This window comes from Aulonocara stuartgranti (genome assembly GCF_965226115.1).
Source record: "Aulonocara stuartgranti genome assembly, chromosome: 4".
NCBI lineage: Eukaryota > Metazoa > Chordata > Actinopteri > Cichliformes > Cichlidae > Aulonocara > Aulonocara stuartgranti.
The window spans coordinates 20,074,687-20,097,241 of record NC_138942.1 but is presented as its reverse complement, the minus strand read 5'-3'; the positions used below and the strand labels follow the sequence as shown (position 1 = coordinate 20,097,241).

At 39.7% G+C, this 22,555-nt stretch overlaps 1 long non-coding RNA gene across 2 annotated transcripts; it reads left to right on the top strand.

Moving 5' to 3' along the window:
* The first annotated feature begins 18,069 nt into the window (after nucleotides 1-18,069).
* On the top strand, nucleotides 18,070-22,128 carry LOC309704913. 2 transcript variants are annotated; one of them, XR_014276405.1, is made up of 4 exons: nucleotides 18,070-18,170; nucleotides 20,712-20,963; nucleotides 21,506-21,585; nucleotides 21,765-22,128. It is a non-coding gene; the product is annotated as an uncharacterized lncRNA (long non-coding RNA). The 2 variants fall into 2 exon arrangements; XR_014276406.1 differs by having other exon boundaries at nucleotides 21,677-22,128.
* The last annotated feature ends 427 nt before the right edge of the window (nucleotides 22,129-22,555 follow it).

Below are 22,555 nucleotides of genomic sequence, written 5' to 3'. Positions count from 1 at the left end.
CCGCGGTGGTAATCCCCGAACCAAATGGTGGACACCAGAGGTGAAGGGAGCCACCAGGCTGAAGAAGGAGTCCTATCGGGCTTGGTTAGCCTGTGGGACTCCGGAGGCAGCGGACAGGTATCGACAGGCCAAGCGGAATGCGGCTCGGGCAGTGGCTGAAGCAAAAACTCGGGTGTGGGAGGAGTTCGGAGAGGCCATGGAAAAAGACTTTCGGACTGCCTCGAAGAGATTGTGGCAAACCGTCAGGCGTCTCAGGAGGGGAAAGCGGTGCTCTACCTGCACTGTGTATAGTGCTGGCGGAGTGCTACTGACGTCGACTGAGAAAATTGTCAGGCGGTGGAAGGAATACTTCGAGGACCTCCTTAATCCTACTGACACGTCTTCCGAGGAGGAAGCAGAGTCTGGGGATGAGGGGAATGACCCGCCAATTTCCGGGGGCGAGGTCACTGAGGCAGTTAAACAACTCCTTGGTGGCAGAGCCCCTGGTGTTGATGAGGTCCGCCCCGAGTTCCTGAAGGCTCTGGACGTTGTAGGGCTGTCCTGGTTGACACGCCTCTGCAATGTTGCGTGGAGATCAGGGGCAGTACCTGTGGACTGGCAGACCGGGGTGGTGGTCCCCATCTTTAAGAAGGGGGACTGGAGGGTGTGTTCCAACTACAGGGGGATCACACTCCTCAGCCTCCCTGGGAAAGTCTATGCCAGGGTGCTGGAAAGGAGAGTTCGTCCGTTAGTCGAACCTCGGATACAGGAGGAACAATGCGGTTTTCGTCCTGGTCGCGGAACACTGGACCAGCTCTTTATCCTCTCCAGGATACTTGAGGGTGCATGGGAGTTTGCCCAACCAGTCTACATGTGTTTTGTGGACTTGGAGAAGGCATTCGACCGTGTCCCTCGGGGTGTCCTGTGGGAGGTGTTGCGGGAGTATGGGGTGTCTGGCCCATTGCTACGGGCCATTCGATCCCTATACAACCGTTGCAAGAGCTTGGTTCGCATTGCCGGCAATAAGTCGGACTCGTTCCCGGTGGGTGATGGGCTCCACCAGGGCTGCCCTTTGTCTCCGGTTCTGTTCATAATTTTTATGGACAGGATTTCTAGGCGCAGCCAAGTGGCGGAGGGCTTTCGCTTCGGTGGCCTCAGAATCTCATCTCTGATTTTTGCAGATGATGTGGTTCTGTTGGCTTCATCGGGTGAGGGCCTCCAGCTCGCACTGGAACGGTTCGCAGCCGAGTGTGAAGCAGCGGGAATGAGGATCAGCACCTCCAAATCTGAGGCCATGGTTCTCAGCCGGAAAAGGGTGGAGTGCCCACTCCGGGTCGGGGATGAATTCCTGCCCCAAGTGGAGGAGTTCAAGTATCTCGGGGTCTTGTTCGCGAGTGATGGGAGAAGGGAGCCGGAGATCGACAGACGGATTGGGGCTGCGGCTGCAGTAATGCGGACGCTGCACCGGTCCGTCGTGGTGAAGAGGGAGCTGAGTGTAAAAGCGAAGCTCTCAATTTACCGGTCGATCTACGTCCCTACCCTCACCTATGGCCACGAGCTGTGGGTAGTGACCGAAAGAACGAGATCGCGGATACAAGCGGCGGAAATGAGCTTCCTCCGAAGGGTGGCTGGCCTCTCCCTTAGAGATAGGGTGAGAAGTTTGGCCATCCGGGAGGGGCTCAGAGTAGAGCAGCTGCTGCTCCACATCGAAAGGAGCCAGCTGAGGTGGTTCGGGCATCTGACAAGGATGCCCCCTGGGCGCCTCCTGGGTGAGGTGTTCCAGGCATGTCCCACCGGGAGGAGGCCCCGGGGCAGACCCAGGACACGCTGGAGAGATTATATCTCTCGGCTGGCCTGGGAACGCCTTGGTGTTCCCCCGGATGAGCTGGAGGAGGTGGCTGGGGAGAGGGAGGTCTGGGCCTCTTTGCTTAGGCTGCTGCCCCCGCGACCCGGCTCCGGATAAAGCGGATGAAGATGGATGGATGGATGGATAGTTCTCATCACGCTTATTGATGTTCAAGGGGTCTCCTCTCCCATAAGTTTGATTCTAATTCCTACCGCGGTGATGTTAAATTGGGGTGAAACGTCATCATAACAGCTTTGACTGGCAGCTGCAGTCACGGAGAAACTTGCGTATCTCTGTTCGGGAATCCGGTTGTTCAGTCTGACGTCACTAGCCGTGTCTGGGTCTAAACTCCGCTGCAGGTCCATATATCAAATGATCACTATGGCATTACTGAGAGTTGAAAAACTGTCTAAAGTCTTTCATCTTTAATAAAATGATCAGCGTTCTGCTCTACCAGGTGTAACAACATCCAGGCATCCATGAAAACGGAATTTATGACATTTAACGGAGTTAGAAGTTAGCAGGAAGTTAGCTCGCTAGCTTCTATCTAAATACAATATAGCATGTCCTGACTGCGGGGTTTTGGAAACAAATTAAAACGTACAGCTCTGCTATCACTTCCAGCATAAATGAAGACAGAAAACTAAACAGCAGTGACGTTTGTAGGGTTACTGAAGTTTGGCTAGCTGCTATATAATGATGTGCTATGTGACCGCTAGCGACACAGCTATGTTAGCATAATATAAACAAGCTAACTTTTTTCCCACTGGATAAAAGTTAACGTGAGTGTTCTCGGTGGTCAGGAACAAATGTAATCGCATGGCAGGGTGCTGTAAAAGGACCAAACTTCAGCCAGGAGAACAACTGAGATAATCCATCCACAATACGAGGTTAGTCATTCATATACTGCTGCATGGGCTGGGCTGTAGTTACATCCTAAGGTTTTAAAAACTGATCTTAAATAAATGATTAGCGGTAATAAAAGCCGAGGGAGGTCAACAGTGATCACTGATTGTTTTAGGAGCTTTTTGAGATTAAATAGAAGAAAATACATAACATTAAACATGTTAACAGCACAAAAGCCATATTAAACGCAGACTACTTTAGACCCGGAAGTAGGATTCGTCGCGTCATCACTGAACAACCGGATAGCAGATAGAGCGTAGGCTCTGAGAGGACTGCCAGCGTTTACGCTACGAAAACACGACCGAGTGTTTTAACCTGACAGCCTGAGGTGTTCTTCAGTAAACTGGACTACTCGACAGAAGGACCCGAGGCCCTGCTGCACTTTTTCGGTAAGTTAAACGTGTTTGTCAGCTAATCCGTAACTACCGTCCTTAGCTCGGTCCTGAGACCTAGCTAGCTAAGATGAGGACTCGGCTGTCAGGGTTCGTTTAGCTAATCTGTGCAGGTGAATGAATTTACACCGACTAAAGAAATCAAGAGAAACGCTCCGGGCTACTCAGTCAAAAATTACTGTTACTGTACTTTTATTACAAGTATTATACTGTAAAAGCAACAGGCTGCATCCTGCTTCAGCTCCTGTGCAGAGCAGATTATTAAATATGTGCAAACAACAGCATGTTTTCAGTCTCTTGCCACATCTGTAAAGACAATAACTTTAAAAAAAAAAAGAAAAAAAAAAAAGCTTGTACCATGTAGCTCCTCATTAATCAGGAACTATGGATTAAAGTACTGTAGTGTACTGTAATACTGAAAAAAATGTAAGAGACGAACTTCAGATCCTGAGTGTGTGAGGACAGAAGAATCAGCTTTATTTCAATTTTGAGGGATAAAATTTATATTTGAGTTTGATGGTTCTGTTCTCTTTGTGATTACAGGAGCTGCCCTCAGATTCAGACCTCAGCACCACCCAGTGACGGCAGACAGATCATCCAACATGTTCACATGTTAACTGCAAAATGAACTGATGAAAACAGTACAAAGGTTAAAGTACCACATGTGCTGTAGTGAAAGCTGCAGCTGTTTTATTGATAAAGTTGAAGACAAAAAAACAAAAGGATTAATCACCCATGTAACTGTGTCACTATATATCAGCATTAACAGGACCTCAGTTTGTATCTCAGACCTGCACAGCTTCCGTTTTAAACACTTGATGTACTCAGCTGCATAAAGAGCACGTTTGAGTTTCTCTAACACAATTAAATAAAACCTGATGAAGGTCAAAGGTCACAGTTTTTTGCAGATAGTGTGTTATTTACCATAAAGTGATGCAGAGTTATTCATACCAGAGTAACCAGAGAGGATCACATATTTTTAAATATATAACTTTCTACAGGACTGAATATAATATCTTTATGTAAAAGTCCGGAGCCTCTGGGGAGTATCCGAGTATTTATAACATTACACAAACCAAATGTCTCCATCACAGTGTTCATGAAATGCTGGGTTTATCCATCTTCTGGGGCGGGCCTACGGAGGAGTGCTGAAGATTTCCCTGTGAGGGAGCTGCTGGTGAAGATCATGAGTCCTGCTTGATCAATGCGATGAGCTTCAGTGTTCCTGGTGTTTCTTAAATGATGCCTCTTTCAGTGGGTCAACAGAACTTCTGGCACAGGACAGCTGTGATGAAAGAAAGGGAAGAAGTTTCTCCAAACCTCTGGACCCAGGAAACCCAGCTTGGTCCTGATGGTCTCCCTCACTAGTTTCTCTCCAGGGTGAATGTAGCTGTTATACATAATATGGATTATTATTAAATAAAAAGAACGAATTAAACTACACTACTGAAACCTTCTGCTGCTGTTTTTAAAGTTTCCATGTTACCAGGCTGAAGAGATTTAAACAGTTTTAGATCCATTACACTCACAGTCTTAAATGTTAAAATCTCAAAGGACAGCATTATATTTTTGATATTAACAGTAACTCTGGGCTTCTGTGGAGTGTGTAGCCGATCTCATCGCTGTCTAAAAATGGATTAAAAAAACCATAAGAAGTGCTGAATCCTTCAATAACACAGACTATTAGAGTAGCAGCTGTCTGTGTGAAGCACTTGCTGCAGGGTTGCGCCATGATTGTATTCAGCTGCCAACAAAAAGCAGGACTCAGTGCGGGCAACTGCCATGAGTCTGACGATGTTGGGGTGAGACAGTCTCCTAATAAAACAGAAACATCTCTGAATAAAAAACAAAAAAATCACGTTTCACCACTGTCGCTAGCTAGAATGAATTAGCCAGATTTTTTGTCTGATACCTGACAACTTTTTTCTTGAGACCTGACGATGTCCTAAAATGTACACCGTACTCTGACTTCAAGTTGGAAAACATCAGGTATGTCATCTTTTTGCTGTCATCTTGACAGACTTCTATACATCCTCTCAAACTGCTCACATATATGTTATCACTGGAAGGTCTGTGGCCAACACCTATCGATTTCAGTCCTTTTCCTGGTTGTTGTCTTATATAGTGCATACCACAGCAGGTAAATGCGAAACCAGATCCTCTACAGGAGAGACAGAGTCTCCCCAGGCTGTTTCACTACAGGATGGGAAGGAATGGACTCCATATTCTGAAATGTAACACCTGAGGAGATGGTAAATGATGAAAAAACAAGAAATAGAATCCTAAACAAATGCAGTGATCTGTCAGGATTTGAATCACAAAAAGACCTGAACTTTAGCATACTTTAAACTATTGTATATTTAATTTAATGAGGTATAATATAACAGCCAATTTAACTACAAAGGAAGAATGCTGCTCTATTATATGGAGATAATGTTACTATATGGGGGGTATCTTCATCAACAAGATCACAGGACAACCTATTTTAATGAGACTGTGCCCAGCCTGCGGCTTCCTGAACCCATGCACTGGCTGCCATTTGAGCTCAATTCAATTCAGTTCAGTTCAGTTAAAATAGTGCCAAATTATGACAGTTGCTTCAAGATGCTTTTTATTGTAAGCTAAAGATCCTACAATAACAGAGGGAAAACCCCAACAATCAAACAGCATCCTCTGAGCAAACACTTGGCCAGTAATGTATCATGTCCTAATTCAGTACTGGTATTAATCAATGACTAATAAGTGATTAATAATTGACGCACATCATACTTTAGATGATCAAAAATATTTTAGTTGTTGAATTTCATCTTTGCTTCTGATTTAATCTCTCAGGGATTTTCTTCTTATACTAATTTCACTAATTAACATCATTAGTTGTGAGTTGTTCCAGTAGTTTCATTTTTCTTAGTCTCTGGTGATTTGCTGCCCCTCTCTTATCTTTTTTGAAATGGGATAGTCTTTGACCACGTATAATAATGAATAATATATTTTGAATGAGTAAATTAATTTTAGAAGAAAATAAAAATTGGAAAAAAAAAATCTGTTACAACCCAAAACTTAACTTCTCAGCCTCACAGTGTGGATGGATGTGATAACTAAATATTTTTCAGATTAATTCATGAAATGTACAAAGTGCAGTTGAAGATCTAAAACAACCTTATGCAGTAATATTAATAACTGCCAGCTATGAGAGAGGTCATGTTAGTCTTGTTCTATATATGTTCTAGTTACCCAAAATATATCATTTTAAACAAAAAAAAATTGATATCCAACTTTAAAATATCCTATTTTTGAATGTTTTACGAAGAGAGAAAATCAGCTAGGTTACAAAATGAAGGCAACATTAGATTCAGTTAAAGGAATAACAGCACAAGAGCCACACCTTCTTCATTAAATCCTGATGCAAATGCGACTGTGTGAAGTGTACTTCTGTCCTGCTGACCTATCTTGTACTTTGTGTAGATCGTCGGAGCAGCAGTGGAGAATCAGGATGACAAACAGACTCACTCTGCTGCTGGTTGCTTTCTTTCAGCCATGTGAGTGCCTCTGCTTCTTGTTTCATCATTTACCAGGAAACACTTTGTCAGTCAGTTATACCAGAACATCATTTCTGTTTTCATTTCATCAGGTGTTACAGGTCAGAGTATGGAGTCCATTCCTTCCAGTCCTGTAGTGAAACAGCCTGGGGAGACTCTCAGTTTGTCCTGCAGGGGATCTGGTTTCACATTTACCTGCTGTGGTATGAGCTGGATAAGACAACAACCAGGAAAAGGACTGGAATGGATCGGGGTTGGCCACATACCTTCCAGCAGCAACAGATATGTGAGCAGTTTGATTGGACGTATAGAAGTCAGTAGAGATGACAGCAACAGCATGGTACATCTGAGGCTTTCCAACCTAAAGCCAGAGGACTCTGCTGTGTATTATTGTGCAAGACACACACAGTGGTTTAAGTAATGAGAGAGGCTTTACAAAAACCTTCAGACATACAGTTTCACAGGAACCTACAGGGGGCAGTAGATGATCAATGATGTTAATCTGACGACACAATAATACCTGATTCTACCATGTGTGAAAGTGTATTTCTAGAATCTAGAGTATTTCTATGTAAATAATCATAATAATGAAACATCCCCCCCCCTATAAAAATAAAAATAGTTATAAAAGCAGAGCTATGTAAAAATTAAAATGGCTCTTCATATGAAAAAGGTTCTCCTTCCCAGTCTCAAGTCCTTTGCACCCTCCAACAGGTTGCCCTGTATTTTGCTCCATCCATCTTCCCACCAAATCCAACCAGCTTCCCTGTCCCTGCTGAAGAAAAGCATCCCCACCACCATGTTTCACAGTGGGGATGGTGTGTTCAGGGTGATGAGCGGTGTTACTTTTCCACCTCACGTAGTACTTTGCATTTAGGTCCAAAAGTTCAACTTTGGTCTCATCTAACAAGAACACCTTCTTCCACATGTATGCTGTGTCCCCTGCGTGGCTCCTGCCAAACGGGACTTTTTATGTCTTTCTGTCAAAAATGGCTTCCTTCTTGCCACTCTTCCATATAGGCCGGATTTGTGGAGTAAAATTCTGGAAACATTGATCATTTTTGTACCAATTCACAATTATGTGTTAGTTTGTGTTAGTCTATCACAGAAAATCTCAATAAAACACATTTAATTTTGTGATTGTAAGGTGACAACATGTGTAAAAGTTCAAGGGGTATGAACACTTTTTCAAGCCACTTTACATTACAAAATGAAAGAAAATTGTCATTAAATAATAAGAGATGTCAGAGCCACTCCTTCTACATAATATCCTGATGCAAATCTTCACTGTGTGCAGTGTACTTCTGTGCTGCTGACTTGTCTTAAACTTTTTGTTGATCATCAGAGCAGCAGTGAAGAATCTCTAGACTCACAATGACACAGACACTCACTCTGCTGCTGGTTGCTTTTTCACTTCCCTGTGAGTTCTTCTGCTTCTTACTGTTTCATCATTTACCAGGAAACAATGATGGTCAGTCAGCGATACCAGAACATTTTGAAGATGTCTGTCTCACAGTTTTATCTGTATTCATCTCATCAGGTGTTACAGGTCAGAGTATGGAGTCCATTCCTTCCAGTCCTGTAGTGAAACAGCCTGGGGAGACTCTCAGTCTCTCCTGCAGGGGATCTGGTTTCACATTTACCTGCTGTGGTATGCCCTGGATAAGACAACAACCAGGAAAAGCACTGGAATGGATAGGGATTGGCTTCTCATCTTCCAGCAGCAACAGTTATGCAAGCAGTTTGAGAGGACGCGTAGAAATCAGTAGAGATGACAGCAACAGCATGACATATCTGAGACTTTCCAACTTAAAGCCAGAGGACTCTGCTGTGTATTACTGTGCCAGATACACACAGTGGCTTAAGTAATGAGAGAGGCTTTACAAAAACCTTCAGCTATACAGTTTCACGGGAACCTACAGGGGGCAGTAGATGATCAAAAATATGATGTTCAACTCACTGTCACAATAACTCCTGTGATATATGTGAAAGCATATTTAAAAAAAAAAATCTAAAATGATTTTATGATAATAAAAATATTATGAAAAAAAGAATAATGTATGTAAACTGTGAGATAGAGAAGTTAATGCAAATATTTTACTTTTTCCTTTGTATTCCAGAGAAAAGGACTTTAAAACAACAAGTAAAACCAAAGACATTTGAAGTATTTACAACATGCTTTTTTAAACACAAGTTTAGCATCTCAAGAGACAATAGCAGGGTTGAACAATCAAAAAGTTACATCTTATGTCTTTTTCCAAACACTTTCCTTGAAACTGTTACAAACTGAATCAAACTCCACTTACACTAGGCTACTGTGTATGTTGCATTGATGAATGCTGTTGATCTGCTGTTGATGTGTGTCTTCTGTGGTGAATATAATATAGATTTGAAATGTGACTGAAATAAAGTTGTTTCACGTATTTCTTCATCAGAGTTAATATAAGAGAACATGACACTAAAAGAATCCCAAACTGGACTCTGCTGAAACAGCAAAGATGATTGTAGCAGTAAAACTTTCAGTTGATGATCCAGACGTGGCGCAATGCACGCCTGGATCAGCATCTGAAAGACACGTAGTCAACTTGGTTTGATGGCCAACTTTTTCCTTTCCTTTGACAGGACGAAACATTCAGCAGAACCACATTCAGAGACGACAGCTCTCTGCCATGACTGAGTGGGGTGAGCAAAAAGCACAGAGAAAAAAGAAGAAGCCAAACATTTAGTGGGTTGGTAGGGCTGGATCACAAATATGCAGCCCTGGAGCAAGAGACACCTGACGAAATGTACATGGAGAAAGATGACAGAGAGGAGAATGATGGACAAGCTGGAGAGAAGTCATGCACTTTATTCTATAATTGTACAACATTCTGTCAAGAAAAGTCATAAAATAGTAATTATAGAAAATAAAAGTCTTGCAGGTTGATGGCAAACTGAAATGGACGTCATGCTTATTCTCATGTGTAAAGAAACAGCTGGTGTCACACTAACATGTAGCTGCTGTGAGTGGCAACTGTTTGACATAATGAACAATTAAGGAAACAAATTTAAAAGTGTTGCAGAGACTTGCAGTTAAAACATCCTTTTGAATAATATTTGAATATATTTGAGATATGTTTGCTCCTCCCTAATAAAATAGGGATACCACACTTATGTCCTCTCACTAACTATCTGAAGCACTTCCTTCACTTTCAAGATGATGCTGAGACTGTCTGTTCTGATGACAGTGCTCTGTCTGCCCTGTGAGTCCCTTTATGCTATAATACACAAAGTGATTTTTTCATTACTATCATTTTATTAAATTATTTTTTAACTGTTTATACTTCTGGTACTTTGGCAGGTCTGAATGGTCAGGCTATGGAGTCCATTCCCTCCACTCCAGTGTTGAAAAATCCTCATGAAACTCTCAGTCTTTCCTGTAGAGGATCTGGTTTCAATTTTGGCAGCTATGGCATGCACTGGATCAGACAACCTGCAGGAAAAGGCCTAGAATGGTTTGGAACTATTTGGAGTGACTCAAGTAGAACTGAATATATTGCCAGTGTGCAAGGACGTATAGAAATCACCAAAGACAACAGCAACAGCATGACATATCTGAGACTGTCTAATCTAAAGCCAGAGGACTCTGCTGTGTATTACTGTGCCAGATACACACAGTGGCTTAAATAATGAGAGAGGCTTTACAAAAACCTTCAGCTTTACAGTTTCACGGGAACCTACAGGGGGCAGTAGATGATCAAAAATATGATGTTCAACTCACTGTCACAATACCTCCTGTGATATATGTGAAAGCATATTTAAAAAAAAAATCTAAAATGATTTTATGATAATAAAAATATTATGAAAAAAAGAATAATGTATGTAAACTGTGAGATAGAGAAGTTAATGCAAATATTTTACTTTTTCCTTTGTATTCCAGAGAAAAGGACTTTAAAACAACAAGTAAATCCAAAGACATGTGAAGTATTTACAACATGCTTTTTTAAACACAAGTTTAGCATCTCAAGAGACAATAGCAGGGTTGAACAATCAAAAAGTTACATCTTATGTCTTTTTCCAAACACTTTCCTTGAAACTGTTACAAACTGAATCAAACTCCACTTACACTAGGCTACTGTGTATGTTGCATTGATGAACGCTGTTGATGTGCTGCTCATGTGGGTCTTCTGTGGTGAATATAATATAGATTTGAAGTGTGACTTAAAAAAAGGTGTTTCACGTATTTCTTCATCAGAGTTAATATAAGAGAACATGACACTAAAAGAATCCCAAACTGGACTCTGCTGAAACAGCAAAGATGATTGTAGCAGTAAAACTTTCAGTTGATGATCCAGACGTGGCGCAATGCACGCCTGGATCAGCATCTGAAAGACACGTAGTCAACTTGGTTTGATGGCCAACTTTTTCCTTTCCTTTGACAGGACGAAACATTCAGCAGAACCACATTCAGAGACGACAGCTCTCTGCCATGACTGAGTGGGGTGAGCAAAAAGCACAGAGAAAAAAGAAGAAGCCAAACATTTAGTGGGTTGGTAGGGCTGGATCACAAATATGCAGCCCTGGAGCAAGAGACACCTGACGAAATGTACATGGAGAAAGATGACAGAGAGGAGAATGATGGACAAGCTGGAGAGAAGTCATGCACTTTATTCTATAATTGTACAACATTCTGTCAAGAAAAGTCATAAAATAGTGATTATAGAAAATAAAAGTCTTGCAGGTTGATGGCAAACTGAAATGGACGTCATGCTTATTCTCATGTGTAAAGAAACAGCTGGTGTCACACTAACATGTAGCTGCTGTGAGTGGCAACTGTTTGACATAATGAACAATTAAGGAAACAAATTTAAAAGTGTTGCAGAGACTTGCAGTTAAAACATCCTTTTGAATAATATTTGAATATATTTGAGATATGTTTGCTCCTCCCTAATAAAATAGGGATGCCACACTTATGTCCTCTCACTAACTATCTGAAGCACTTCCTTCACTTTCAAGATGATGCTGAGACTGTCTGTTCTGATGACAGTGCTCTGTCTGCCCTGTGAGTCCCTTTATGCTATAATACACAAAGTGATTTTTTCATTACTATCATTTTATTAAATTATTTTTTAACTGTTTATACTTCTGGTACTTTGGCAGGTCTGATTGGTCAGGCTATGGAGTCCATTCCCTCCACTCCAGTGTTGAAAAATCCTCATGAAACTCTCAGTCTTTCCTGTAGAGGATCTGGTTTCAATTTTGGCAGCTATGGCATGCACTGGATCAGACAACCTGCAGGAAAAGGCCTAGAATGGTTTGGAACTATTTGGAGTGACTCAAGTAGAACTGAATATATTGCCAGTGTGCAAGGACGTATAGAAATCACCAAAGACAACAGCAACAGCATGACATATCTGAGACTGTCTAATCTAAAGCCAGAGGACTCTGCTGTGTATTACTGTGCGACACACACACAGTGGTTTCTGATATGGGAGAAGCTTTACAAAAACCTTCAGCTATATATTTTCATAACAACCTGTAGGGGGCAGTAGATGACTACAAATATTATAACATTTTTAAGAAGCCATGACATGAGTGAGAATATTTATAAAACATTTGTTTTTGAAGGTGATTCATAAAGAAAATCAATATGAAAAAAGTATTTAAGCATTTAAACAGAGAGCATGAATAAGTTTAAATTAATCAGTAATTGAAATATGCAGATGAGCACATATCACCATATATGTAATCCATATAATCATAATCATCAGAATGGCTGCTCATTCTCCTGACCATTTATATTTCACTTACTGCTGAAGAGATTATTCAGAATATGATACATGTTCTTCTACGTCTCACTGCATATTTAAAATAATGTACTTCTAGACACACAACTGTGAAAACTAATGATAAAAAAATCAGTATGAAAAAATATGTCAACACTCAAGCAAGCACCCTCTGATCACTGTAACACTGCAGGTTTTACAGCTGTGTTCATCTAGCATAGCTCTCCCTAACCAGGAAAATAGCACTGCTAATATCTGTACCACATTACTGGAAAACAGAGAAGGAACTCAAATGTTTCAGCTCATAGTTTAGAAGTTACAAAAGACCATCTCCCATAGAAAGTGAATCTAAGGGAATAAAACCATTGCTAAACAACTCTAAAAAACAAAAGCATACAATTTGATGCAACATATTTTGTTTTTAGATTCATTTGAATGATACGTGAAACAGACAGTTCAGGCCATTCGTTGTAAAGTCCATCTATCAGCCATTCACAATGATGAATCGGCTAAGAAGTACAGAATAGACAGATGGATGGATGGAGTTTTAATTCCAGTTGTAATGATTTAAATAGTTAATTTAATTGTCTGCAAAATAGATTGAAATAATTCACGAGTTAGCAGCATGAAATCTTTTATTCTAATTTCTTTGACATTCCATTAAATCCATTTTTATTCATACATTATTACTTTAAAGCAAATATCATCTAATCATACTTTATATTGTAAGGTAAAGTCCAAAGAAAAACCATGACAGTGGAGAAAAAAAAGAAAAAGGACCTCTTGGAAAGCCTGATTCAAGAGGTGCCATTATCTGTAATAACTGGAAAGGATGAAAAAGAGAAACCAAGAGGTGATGAACATTATAAAAAGAGCACTGCAGATTGGGAAAGTCAAATCTGAAGCATAGAGCCCCGGAGCAAGAGCAACCCACTGAAAGGTAGGGCCAAAAAGGAGAGTGGGCAAACTAGAAGAAACAGGAGAAATGCAAAAATATTACAATACAATAAAATATTGATCATGAAAAAACCCTTTTGTTTCAAGAGCCATCATATGTCTTGTGAATAAAATTTTAAATTATTTTCTGTGCACTTCATGTTGTAAAATAAATACCAGATAATGTTTTCAAGAGAAATCTAAGTTGACTGAAAGTACAGTAGGGAGAGAGTCAAACTTCCTTTAGTTGAATGAAACCTCCAGGACACCCAGGCTCATGGAGGGCATCAATCTGTTGTGATCTGGTGGGGTGAGTAAAAAGTCAAGACAGAAATGAAAATGTTAAAGAGACAATAATTAATACAACCATAAACAGTCAGTAGGTTGGTAGGATGAGATTCAGATGAGATCAGAAACATGCATCTCTGGGCAAGAGTTTCCTGGAAAACAATACCCAGAAAAAGAGTGAGTACGATGTCTTTTACTGCTAAAAAACTATTCCCATCAACAAGTGAGTCCATGTTTGGAAGAAAAACTAATGCAGAAGTAAAAGAGTGAATTAAATGCAATGTTTTTTATTTTGAAATGCATTTGAATTTTAAGTGACCCAGATAGTTGAGCCCCTCCCTATTGAAATTCACATGGCACACTCAGGTTCTTTTAATGACTGGCTCTCAAAGTATTTGCTTCACACCTTCTCTTTCAAGATGTTGCTCAGTTTGTCTGCTCTGCTGGCAGTGCTCTGTCTGCCTTGTAAGTCACTAGAATTTATAATACAGAATGTGGAAATTGATTACATGTTCTTGAATTTGTTTCTCACATTACTAATCTTTTTTATTTATAATTTTCATGTTTTTGGCAGGTCTGAATGGTCAGGCTATGGAGTCCATTCCCTCTATTCCAGTGTTGAAAAATCCTCAGGAAACCCTCAGTCTTTCCTGTAGAGGGACCGGTTTCAATTTTGGCCAAGCAGGAATGCACTGGATAAGACAGCCTGCAGGAAAAACATTAGAATGGCTGGGGGTTATATGGTATGATGCAAGTAAAACAGTGTATGCGAGCAGTGTGGAAGGACGTATAGAAATCACCAGAGACAACAGCAACAGCATGATGTATCTGAGACTGTCCAGCCTAAAGCCAGAGGACTCTCCTGTGTATTACTGTGCCAGATACACACAGTGGTTTAAGTAATGAGAGAGGCTTTACAACAACCTTCAGACATACAGTTTCACAGGAACCTACAGGGGGCAGTAGATAATCAAAAATATGATGATCAGCTCACTGACACAAATAAATATAATATATATTGTGATTCTACAATATATAAAAGCATATTTTGAAAAACCAATTTAAAAGTATTTTCTGATAATAATAAAATAATATGAAAAAATGTATGTAAACTTTTAAGGATAATTTCAGAAGAATACATTGTCAAGATAAGTAGTCAAGATTTTAGATTCACATAAAAAACAAATGTCCAGTAGTTTTTACATGAGCACACTGTTGTTAAATAATATATCATGAAATAAATATATGTTTATACATTTAATATATTTTCCGAGTTAACACAAGGTATGGCAAACACAGTAAAATCAAAAATATTTCATCATTATTTAGACTATACTTTTTCAGTTATCTAAAGAGTGGTTCACCATCTGTAGAGATAATAGAAAGGTGGAGGTCAACCTGTCAAAAAAGTATCATTTTGTTTTTTCAGTGCCTGATGTCATGAGGTCAAGGAAAGACGTGAAGGAACGACAACTGGGATGCTCAGAAAACCCAACTGCACTAATTTGTACTGATGAATGTTATCAGATTTACTGTGGTTGTGAGTTAAACTTCTAGGAAAAAAATACATTTATAAATAAATGAAAACATTTTTTGTTATTTTACCATCCATCTATTCATCCATCCACCTTCTTCTGCTTTATCCGGGGCCGCGGGGGCAGCAGCCTAAGCAGAGAAGCCCAGACCTCCCTCTCCCCAGCCGCCTCCTCCAGCTTATCCGGGGGAACACCAAGGCGTTCCCAGGCCAGCTGAGAGATATAATCTCTCCAGCGTGTCCTGGGTCTGCCCCGGGGCCTCCTCCCGGTGGGACATGCCCGGAACACATTAACCCAGGAGGCATCCTTGTCAGATTCTCTTTTATTTTACTTTGGGGTAAAATCAGGAAAAACTAAAATAATTATCTTTGTATTACTAATGAGTGATCAAACCCTGCTGAGTAAAACATGAATGAACATACATATTACTTGTATATCTGTTTGTTTGGTTAGCTTGATACTTTCTTTTGATAAACTGATTAATGATGAGGAGAAGCTGATGCAAACTCAGGCTGTTTCCATCTTTGAATATGTGCTGCAGAATATAAAAATGGGCACGACAAGATTGAGCTGCACCACTGAAGACTGGCAGAAAAATAGCTTTGATGATAAATTCTCATGAGTTTATGGTTGTTTTTCTTTTCTTGTCAATTTACAAGCCAAATAAGAACAGATTCGTTTAAAAAATAAAGATGAATTTCAATTCAATTCAATTTTATTTTATTTTATTTATATAGCGCCAAATCACAACAACAGTTGCCTCAAGGCGCTTTGTTTTGTAAGGTAGACCCTACAATAATACATACAGAGAAAAAAAACCCAACAACCCACATAGTAAGGAGGTCTGGCCCGGATCTGGTATCAAGGCGGCACTGCTGGCTGACTTCTGGCATGATAAGACGTATGATATCCAGATATGAGCCAGGCCTGGCATAGATAGCGCTGTCTATGTGATGCCATGCCATATCTGGCTCGATTGTGGTTTGGTTCATGTGGCCCAGGCCCATAGAAAACAGGTCTGGCCCGGATCTGGCATCAAACTGTCACGTCTGACTGACCCGTGTCATGGCAGTGTGTATGCCAACCAGATGTGGGCCAGGTCTGGCAATGAGGCACTATTTATGTTCCTATTTTCCTATTTTAGTTAGAAGACCCAAATATATACTGCTATGGTAGCCAAAGTTTCAAATGCAGGTTTGACAGGTTTGTGAGTTTACACTTTATCCAAAACCTTGTGACGGTTTACTCATCTGTGCCAGTGGGTGGCTGTAGCTCAAGGGTAACAGTAAAAATTTACCACCCAATTTACCATCTGCTGACAAAACAACAGAAAGCAGCTGAGAGAGAGAGAGAGAGAGAGAGAGAGATGCATGGAGAAAACCAATCAGGAAACCTTAACAAAAATGCCACAAACTCCACACTGACATGAAGCCACAAGAAGAGAGGCTCTCACCCCACTTATGGTTACAAGACCAGACCACTTAGATAAGAACGCTTTTTATCAACTTTATTAAACACTAAATAACTCATCCAACACTTACTTCCATGAGATAATAGAAAATGCTCTCATTTGTAAGAAAAACCAACAAACAACAAAAAATGTTTTAAAAATCCAAAACTCCTAAACCATGCAGAAGTCCTGTTCTTAGAATTTTGTGTTGATTTTGAGTTTTGAATCTTAAATATATCTGAGTTTGAAATTTTGATTGAGTTTATTTAGGTTTTATTTATTTTTATTTATTTTTAGGTTAGGTTGAATGTCATTCATCATTCATGCTGAGTGACAGTTTTAATGTATTTTACTTTTTTGTGGAGGTTCAGATGTTTGATAAAATGGTTTCCTGATTTAGTGCTGGTTTTTAAGCAACAACTTGTTGTTTGTGAAACTTTTTCAGAGATGCCATCAACATGAACTTTAGCAGTAACAAGTCATATTGTTCCCACAGTATTAATATCTTCATAGAACATGTGTTTAATAATTAGCACTTATGGAGATTTTCATACATTTTGAGAGAAAATTATTATCTATTTTTTCATAAATAATAAATATAATTTGTGCATTTATAAGATTTACCTGACTAATATAAGTGATGTGCAGAGGATTGTGTGACATGACATGTGTTCCTCTTTGAGGAGAAGAAACTGATGCAAATTCAGATTTTTACATAAGTGTTGCCAAATATAACACAAAGACTGCATGGTTGATTTACACAACTGTAGACTGAGCAGAGGGACATGACTTTTACAATGAACTGTCCTGCCTTTATGTTTGTTTTCCTTATAGTGTCAGTTTACTGGGCTGGTAAGGACAGCACATTTCTGAAACATTATGAAATGTTTGAAATAAAGAAGCTAATTTTGTTTTTGTCTGTAGGTACTGAGGCTCAAACATTGACTGAGTCTGAATCCGTGATTAAAAGGCCCGGAGAATCCCACAGACTGACCTGTACATACTCAGGGTTCGGTTGGGATATTCATGCTGCTTGGGTCAGACAGGCTGCTGGAAAAGGACTGGAGTGGGTTGCTTGGATCCACTCTAATGGTAATGAGATCCACTATTCTCAGTCATTCAGAGGCCGCTTCACCATCTCCAGAGACAACAGAAGAAAGCAGCTGTATCTGCAGATGAACAGCTTGAGGACTGAGGATTCAGCAGTTTATTATTGCGCAAAAGAGCCACAGTATCACAAACCATCAGCAGAGCTGAACAAAAACCTCTCAGTGCCCGTACAGTTATAACATGAAACTACCAGAGGAGGAGCTCTAAGATAACTGATTATTATTATTATTCAAGGGAAATAAATGATAGAGGTAGTGGTTGCGCAAATGCAAATTCTGATACATAGTCTTATACGTATGGGTTATGTAATTATAAAACTGGGACTATGTGATGGATTTACAGCACTGTAGACTGGACAGAGAGACTTTTACAATGGACAGTTCTGGATTTGTGTTTGTTTTTCCTGTCCTCTCAGTTTATTGGGCTGGTAAGGACAAAGTATTCTTTCTTTTAACATTATGAATTTATATGCTTGAAATAAGAAGCTAATTATTTGTTTATCAGGTCCTGAGGGTCAAACACTGACTCAGTTTGAATCAGCAGTTAAAAGGCCACAGACTGATTTGTACATACTCAGGGTTCAGTAATTATAGTAATGTTTGGATCAGACAGGCTGCTTGAAAAGGACTAGTGGATTGCTTAAATTGCTTATGATGGTAGTAGCAGCCACTGCTCTCAGTCAGTCAGAGGATAGTTTAACATCTCCAGAGACAACTCTTCTGTTGCTGGCCCACCTTCTCAGAAGAGGAAGCAATGCCATATGAAAACTCAAAAACACAGACACAAAAAACACAACACATTTAGAGAAATAAACTGCACTTTGACATCAACAACACGCTGAAAGAAACACTAAAAGTGCAAAGGCATGAAAAACACCTATCAGAGGAGTAACCATTTTGATGATACTTTGTTCGTAATTACATGTACTGTATGTAACCCAAATACAACTTACTCTATGTTAGGGGAGAAGCTGGATATGTGTAAAAACAATCAAAACACAGGAATTTCAGTTAACTGTGACTTTAGTTATCAACAGGTAATAGGTTCATAACAGAAATGACAACCTGGGCCTTTCACAAAATGAAATAAAATTTAAAGTCATTGTCCTTAATTATTTGAATTGTTCCTTTAAAGGGTATTTGGTTAGGTTGGAACCTTATCTTCAGTTTGTTCCTCAGAGTTATAGAGGGTCGATGGTCAGTCAAGTCAGATAACAGATCAGCTGATCTGTCAGTCAGCAATTTATACACTGCCCCCCAAAATATAAAAATCAAATTCAGCAACGTCACAATTAGAGAGGTTACATATTTAATTATATCACATTAGTTATAGTAATATCACTTTCTCACTTTAAGAGCACTCCTGCCACTACTTTACATGCATGTTGAAAGTTAACACAGTGAGGCCATTGTAATGGGAGACATTAAACAGATAGTGAGGCTCCTTCTGCTTATCAGGGATGTAAATCCTTAGGTGAAGGCTAATCCTTTCTAATCCTTTCAATTTATTGGGCTGGTAAGGAAAATGCAGTTGTTTTAAATTGAACTGATATACTCGGAAAACAGTCACTAATCATTCTTTTTGTCTGTAGGTACTGAGAGTCAAACACTTACTGATCTGAATCTGTGATTAAAAGGACTGGAGACTCCCACAGACTGACCTACATACTCAGGGTTCTGCAGTGATATTCATGCTGCTTGGATTAGACAGGCTGCTGGAAAAGGACTGGAGTGGATTGCTGTCATCTGGGGTGACAGTAGTGGCAGCTTCTACTCTCAGTCAGTCAGAGGTCGGTTTAGCATCTCCAGAGACAACAGCAGAAAGTAGGTGTATCTGCAGATGAACAGCCTGACAACTGAGGATTCAGCTGTTTATTATTGTGCTCGAGAGTCACAGTGACACAAGAGGAAGAAACTCTGTAAAAAAAAACTCTGCAGTTTGCTTTCTGCCTTTCACAGTCACGCAAATTAAGTACCTCATAGCAATCATACTCCATAAATCTACTTAAAAACACAATGAAACTACCTTATTGCAAAAATATGTTTGCAAAGCTGTCATGTTTATACGTATTTATGACTGTGAAGAATAAATTGACATGTATAAATCTATGTAAATAATCTTAAAATTTTCATCCTTCTTTTAAATGATGTTTTTCTTTTGAACATCTATGCTAACCCTTACTTAGGGTTAGCATAGATAGTAGCAAGAACCTGAATCCCTGGTGCATGCCCAGCGGCGCTGGGTTTACTTGCTGTACAGGCATTGAAAGGGCTGGACAAAACGTGGGACGGTACAGATAAACGCAGATGAACGCTGAGAAAGGGTCCTATGTGCATACTTTACCAGTGCCAAGCTGAATAACCCTATGTGTGGACTAGTCACCGTTGGCCATAACACAATCAGAGGTTACTTATTGATCCTAATTATTACATTTTCAAACATTGATAAGCATGTGTTCATATAACAAGTGGCACAAACGTTTTCATTAATATAATGGTAGATGCATTTGACCTAAATATATGGTTCGTGCGTTTTGAACATGCAGGTCAAATGCTTAACACAGTGACTTAACTATATAAAACACTCCATTGTAAGTGCGCATAGTATATATGAGTATGTATGATTGCACAGAATTTATGTGAGTAATTATTGTTACATGTCTAGTGTATACATATATGTATATCATAATAAAATCCACAACACATTTTCTTTTTAGGCATTTGAATAAAATTTAAGCCACATACTTCTCCCTACTAAAATCCAGGTGGCGGACTTCTGTCCTCTTGATTTGAAACCCTTCATTCACACCTTCACTTTCAAGATGATGTTCAGACTGTGTTGTCCTGTTGACAGTTGTCCGCCTGCACTGTTGTGATACATAAATTATTATTTTTTAATTAGATCATTTGTTTAAATTGTTATTTTCTTCCTGATTTTCATAGACCTGCTTTTTCTTCTGGTTGTTCAGCAGGTTTGAATGGTCAGTCTTTGGAGTCCATTCTCTCCACTCCACTGTTAAAAAAGCCTCAAGAAGCCCTCAGTCTTTCCTGTAGAGGAACCGGTTTCAATTTTGGCCAAGCAGGAATGCAATGTATCAGACACCCTGCAGGAAAAACAAGAGTGGATGGTTATTTAGTGCTGTGTGTTACTGTGCCAGATACACACAATGGCAGAAGAATATGGTTTGCATAAGCATGCACATACAAATACACATTATAAGGTGAGCAGCTGCTTTTGCAGTCTTTGATTTTCTGTTTAACTTATTGTCAAAAATGTTAGAAAACATTTTTAAGTTACAATGTAAACATTGAAAATACTGAAATGGGACATAAATGAGTCATATTTAATATCTAATTGGATTTGCTGCTGAGCAGGACAAATATCAGCATGATGATAGGAGCAAACTCATTATTAAATCTTTTACCATTTGTTTAAACAACAAGTACTTCTGAAGTATTCTGTCTCACCAGTTCATAAAGGGGACTAAAAGGAGCTGTTAAATGCATCAAACACACCAGTTGGACACTTTGTGCTAATCGCTGTTAGGTTTCAGATCTTTCCCACAGAAAACAACTGACTGCAAAATGTGAACATTGCTGCATAAAGCAGTGCAGTAAATGAGCGTCAGTAATTTTCTATTAATTATGCTGAAACTCTTTACTTAATGCTACAGTGTGATCTGTTTTCTCTCATAATCTATCAGAATCCATCTGTATGCAAATCAATTCCTCACAGGCTGATATAAAGTCTGATATCATGCAGTCAGTCACAGAAGAAGACGAGAAGCTCATCAGATCATATTTAGCACCAACACGTTCTCTGGAGCTCTACTGCTGGATCCTGTGAGTCTCACTGAACACAAACACTATAATCACTGCACACTGATTCTTACTGTTACTACATCCAACATGTTTTGTCCACACATGTGAACAGCTGACACAGCCAGCCTCTGTGATTGTGCAGCCAGGTCAGCGTCTGACCATCACCTGTCACGTCTCTTATTCTCTTGGCTATTGGACAGCTTGGTTCAGACAGCCTGCAGGGAAAGGACTGGAGTGGATTGGGGTGAAAGTTACTGGATATTCATACTACAAAGATTCATTGAAGAACAAATTCAGCATTGACTTGTACACTTCAAGCAACACAGTAACTTTAAATGGATAGAATATGCAGCCTGAAGACACTGCTGTGTATTACTGTGCCAGAGAGTCACAGTAAGAGAAAACATCAACAGACCTGAACAAAACCTCTCAGTGTATGAGCACATTTGTAACATGAAGCCACCAGGGGAGGAGCTCCAAGACCAATAATGAATTTAAGGTATATTTAAGAAAAAAAACATGGGGAAAGGTTGTTAAGGGTTTACTATTCTTGATAGAGGGAGTGTTAGACACAAATATTACTCGCAGCAGTTCAGCACCAGTTTACCATCTCCAGAGAAAACAGCAGAAAGGAGCTGAATCTGCAGATGACATCAGAGGATTCTGCTATTTATTGTTGCCAGTGACACAGAGATACTTTATCAAGAGAAGGGTTTGCTTTGCCTTCACCCTCATCTACAGTTTCACAGAAATACAGCTTCAATCGTTTTTTAAGCTGTAGAGAGATTTTTATAAAGCTCTGTGTTCTGCTACATCATAATGTCAAGATGAAATAATCAAATTATATATTCTTGTTTTTGCTTGGCTGTGGGCAAACACCCCACCATCCTTATTCTGTCAGTGGTGTTTGGTTGCCTTTTAATTGTTTTTTAACTGGAAAACCATTTTTGATATGTCCATCATTCACCATGCTGAGGATTAGTTTTATTAG